The following is a 5,257-nucleotide window of genomic DNA, read 5'->3' as shown; positions in this document are numbered from 1 at the left end:
GTTAAACACTTGGATAAGACTAAATTTTCTTGATAACGATACATCATTTGGCAAGTTCTATACAAAACTAAAAAATCCACTCAAAATTAATTATTTTTATGATACATGGTCGTGTATTTGTGATGTGATCTGACATCGAGTTAAAATATAATGGAAAAGGGATACAAAATACAGTTTGTATGACCGAAAACATCCTGAATATATTATCATTTATTATTTATGCTTGTATGGTAGTGAGAGAGATCGGTTAGTAATGTTACACATAATTCACTCTCTTAAACATGTTTCTGTTGCAATGGTTAGTTGTCATTGCACATGTATTTTAGCCCATCATCAGTTTCTATTGTTGTCTAAATTAATTTTTAGGAAACTATTTGAACTCTTCTGCAGGACAATTTGTTCTCTATTGTTTTTATTTAGAAGTTTCTCCATGATGGTACTTTCAACCTGGAAACTTGAAAAAGAATCAAGGCCGGTGACCCAGCTTTTGTTCTATGGGAAGCCCTTCGTCAAATGAAGCTCCAACCTGAGCAAGGGCATAGTAGCAGGTGGTGTATCTGTTTAATGTGTGTTAGAAGAGGCGAGCGCTTGGTTGATGTTGTATGCACATTCTTTTTCAAAACAGTATATCATGAAGCTTTGACAATTTGTTTGCTGTCATCTCTTTTTCAAACAGTATATCATCTTCTAGTTGTTTAATCTGTATTGTAGAGTCGATGACTATCCAAACTATTCTTTGTAAACCAACAAGATTGTGAATCGCTAACCACATCTTCTAAGACAATCTTGAAATACTTTGTTGGTTCTATATTTCTATGTACTGAAGTTTAGGAGTCATGTACGCTACCTAATAACTTGCCCAGGCTATGTATGTCAGGCATAATGATGCTCTTACTGGCCCTGAGTGATTGTAAAGCCTAATTTTATCAAGAAATACAACCTTTTCATAACACACCAGGTTTTAAATGGGAACCTGCGCCATTTGGCGCAATGGTTAAATAGTTACATTTTATGCCCTACATGCTTTCTCAAACATAAATTTACTAACAAAGGCAATATTTCCAAAGCTCATGATTTTAAATGAGAGTCTGCACCTTTTATGTGAGCTTAACTTTGTACAATCAATTAAACCTCTATACAAAAGGCCAAGTTCTTACCAAATGTATTTTCTCAAACACGAAGTTACTAAAAATGCAAATATTTTTAACGAGCACATGGTTTTAAATGGTGCTCTGCGCCTGCAAGTTTCATGTGCCTCGCGCTGTTTTCACTTTCCAAGTTACAGTCCTTTGATATACTCCATCTGTAAACTAATATATACTCCAAGCTATAGTCTTTTGATATACTCCATCTGCAAACTAATATATACTCCAAGCTATAGTCTTTTGATATACTCCATCTGCAAACTAATATATACTCCAAGCTACCGTCTTTAGTGACCTAAATGGTCTTATATTAATTTACAGAGGGAGTACTTGAAAGGTGAATCTTTATACATTGTTTGATTCCATTAGCCGTACAACATAAATTGGCAATTAGGTATCTACACAGTGTAGTGGGAACGTTGTGCTTGCTGCAATTTTATTTTAGCGTTGAAATGTTTTTCTTAGTTTGTTCTGAGAACTTTTTTTTTACAGTCATTGTTTTCTAAATCCTATCAACATATTACCTGATATGGCCTTTGAAGTTTCTATTTTATAACGAGCTTTGCACTGGTCAACTTGAGTATGGTAATGTTTATTCTGTTGCAGATATTTCAGAGAAGTTTAGAGCTTCACAACCTTAGCAGAGATGAAACAATCAATCAACTGAGATGCATCACATGATCTTTTTCTCTTGACGTTGATTGGTATTGAGCCCATACATCAACTTATCTATGGAAATCTTATCAGTGTTGAGAAGGTGGCACAAAAACTCAAACGCAGGGCGATCAACTTAGAAGCATCGGGAAGGACTTTTAGGATGGTACCGCGGTCAAATGCATCCTAGGATAGGTCATTTAAGAATTATGTATGGTGTGTTTCGCTCCTTTTTGTTTACCATAAGCACAGTAGCATCAATTTATTATGATCCTTCTGTTTAGAGTAGGTGCAGAATTGAGACTTACCCAGATTGTGAGAGCTGATGATGATTCTATTAGAAGTCTTTGCTGCCTGCAATATTTATGTCTCTGTAAATAGCATAACTAAGGCTATATGGTTTTTAATGTGGCGAAGATCTAATTCCTGCCGAGTGTAGGTTCCAAAGCACAGAGTTGCTGAAAAATGGAAATATTTTCAATGAGCCATGATTTTTAATGGGACTTTGTGCTAGCAATTATAATGTGTATATACATTTCATTGTAGATAACACCTTTTTTTGCTGCTAAAGGGGATTAGATTTGATACCATTTGTGCTTGCCCACAACTAAAAAAAGTAAAACATATATTTTGTTTCAAATGGGACTCTATGCTACCAAATTAAAATGTGTATATACATCTCATTGTAGACAACAAGCCACCGTTCTTCCTGACTAGATGAGATTAAATTTGTTGCCATATGTGCTTGTCCACAATTAAACCAACTAAACCATGAATTTCTTTATTGCCCACATGGAATAAACATGTTTTCAATATAGCATGATTTAACACATGGGCTTTCTACTACCAATATGGAATATGTCCTTGCAAAATGAAATTATTTTCATCAACAACATGGCTTTAGCGGCTCTTTGCGCCATTTGGCGCAACGGGTCAACTAGTATACTATATAGTTAGTTGGTTGCCTTAGTTTGAAATTTCAATGCCTTTTTCAACCCTCAAGTAGCAAGATGCAAGCCGTAAAAGTCTCCCAAAGTCCCAACATTATTTACGGGTTACCCGCAAAAGAAAAAAAACACTATTTTACGGGTTTTGCTATTCCTCATGCAACTTAATTCTTTTTTCTGATCAGTCGATTTCGGCTAGAGAAAGGAGACAACTCGAGAGAGATGGGGGAAAGATGAGTGGAGCCAAGGCGAGACGGGGATGATGTGGCTCCCATCAAGAGCGAAACGGAGGTAAGTCGAAGGTTTAACGAATTTGGGTGTGAGGCCTTTTTGTAGCGGCTACCGCTCATATTCGGCGGAGTTCGAGTCGAAGAGGGGGACGAGAGGTAGCGGGTAGGGGAGGAAGAAGATGAAAATTCGCTAGGAGAGGAAGTGCAGCTGTTGAATTTACATCGAGTGGCTCGGACAGAATCGGTTGAAACCTATTCGGAATAAATAATTGACAGAAACCTGAAAAACGTTTTCAGTCGCCCTGGCGGTGCTCCTCCTCGTGCTCTAGCATGAACCAGCGCTCCCAGTTGGGGGAGTCTGTCGCGTAGGCACGCATCCGCTGCTGTTCCGGAGTGAGGGCCTCGCAACACCGACGAACCTCCTCGGCGTGCGCCTGCGGCGCGCATGGCATTGTCGGAATAGGGATCCGCTGCGGATCCAGATGCCAGTTGTGAGGTAGGTTGCCATCTGGATACTATAGTGGTTGGCGGTACTGCCAGTGCCATCACGCCTGGTGGACTGGTATGTACAGACTCTGCCGCTCCGGTGGCGAGCCGCGTCTAGGAGGCGGCGGCGGAAGAGTCGCCCCGGCGAGCCGCGGGAAGAGCTCACACCGGGGTCAGCTTCCCCTCCCCTTGCCACTAAAAAACCACATGGTGGTTTGGGCTTGCTAGGGTCCCTGGTCACCGGCGAGGGAGCACGGTGTGGCCAGATGTGGACGGGCGTTGGAAGTGGATGAGACCGGCCCTGCCGCACGCTTCCATTAAAAAGGACGGTCTAGCGGACCTTCCACACGCTGCCAGGTGGGCCTTGAGGTACGTGCTGCCATTTATTAAGACGTGGGTGGTGGTTGGGCGGCCGACAAGATTGGGACCACGACAAACATCGAGGGGACGCGCAGCACGTCCGTGTCGCGTCCGCGTTGATGCATTTTAGGCGCAATTTTGGGCTTGAAATGGGTCCGCGCGGACGCGATGCAGACGGATTTTGAGAATGGGTCGGCGCGTTGGGCCGGCATTTTTGTCCGTGCCAACCCAAGCGGACGTGGGCGGATGAAATGGGTCGCCCGTTTGGAGTTGCTCTAAGAGTCTCCCAGCCTTATTTTACGGCTTTCGGATTCTTTTTTTGCGGTTAGTCGATTTCAGCTAGAGAAAGAAGACTGCGTGAAACAAACGAGCGAAAGGGGAGCGTGTTGGGAAACGTTGCATGGAAAACAAAAGTTTTCTACGCACATGCAATGATCTATCCATGGAGATGCATAGAAACGAGGGGGAGAGTGTGTCTATGTACCCTTGTAGACCGTAAGCGGAAGCATTTGGCAACACGGTTGATGTAGTCGAACTTCTTTTAGCTCTGATCGATCAAGTACCAAACGCACGGCACCTCCGAGTTCTGCACACGTTCAACTCGGTGACGTCCCTCGCCTTCTTGATCCATCAAGACGTCGACGTAGTAGATGAGTTCCGTCAGCACGACGGCGTGGTGACAGTGATGGTGAAGTGATCCTCACAGGGCTTCACCTAAGCACCACGAAGATATGACCGAGGGTGTAAACTATGGAGGGGGGCGCCGCACACGGCTAGGCAATTGTCTGTTGTGTGCTAGGTGCCCCCCTCCTCATATATATAGGTGGGAGGGAGGGAGGAGCATCCATATGAGGCACCCAAGTAGGAGGAATCCTACTTGGAGTCCCTTCCAAGCCGCGCGCCCCCTGCCATATGTAACCAAGGGGGGAGGAAAGAGGAGGGCAGAGGGAAGGAAGTAGGAATCCTAATCCACACTTTCCTTGCCCTCCCCTCTTTCCTTCTCCTCCTCATAGGGCTGGCCTCTACACGGGTGCACCAGGGCTGGTGTGTTCCCTCACTTGGCCCATAAGGCCCATATCTTTGCCGGGGGTGCTCGAAACTCCTTTCCGGTGACCCGATAAGTACCCAGTACCCTCCGGAACACTTCTGGTATCCGAATACATTGTCCTATATATAAATCTTTACCTCTCGGCCACTTTGATACTCCTCGTCATGTCCATGATCTCATCCGGGACTCCGAACAACATTCGGTCACCAAATCACATAACTCATATAATACTATATCGTCAACGAACGTTAAGCGTGCGGACCCTACGAGTTCGAGAACTATGTAGACATGACCGAGACGCCTCTCCGGTCAATAACCAATAGCGGAACCTGGATGCAAATATTGGCTCCTACATATTCTATGAAGATCTTTATTGGTCGAACTGTG

The 5,257-nt window shown here is 43.7% G+C and overlaps 1 long non-coding RNA gene across 3 annotated transcripts in view; it reads left to right on the top strand.

Moving 5' to 3' along the window:
• LOC123071356 (uncharacterized) overlaps nt 1-2,297 on the top strand; it is a 6,515-nt gene extending 4,218 nt beyond the window's left edge. For 2 of the 3 annotated variants that reach the window (XR_006434271.1, XR_006434272.1), the window contains exon 7: nt 391-794. This is a non-coding gene — a long non-coding RNA (uncharacterized lncRNA). Of the gene's footprint in view, nt 1-390; nt 795-1,751 lie in introns of those variants that run through there. The other variant, XR_006434273.1, reaches the window with a different exon arrangement.
• Nucleotides 2,298-5,257: the final 2,960 nt, after the last annotated feature.

This window comes from Triticum aestivum, chromosome 3B (assembly GCF_018294505.1).
Source record: "Triticum aestivum cultivar Chinese Spring chromosome 3B, IWGSC CS RefSeq v2.1, whole genome shotgun sequence".
Lineage (NCBI taxonomy): Eukaryota > Viridiplantae > Streptophyta > Magnoliopsida > Poales > Poaceae > Triticum > Triticum aestivum.
Note: the sequence above shows the minus strand (reverse complement) of the source record. Positions and strands in the feature narration are given on the sequence as shown.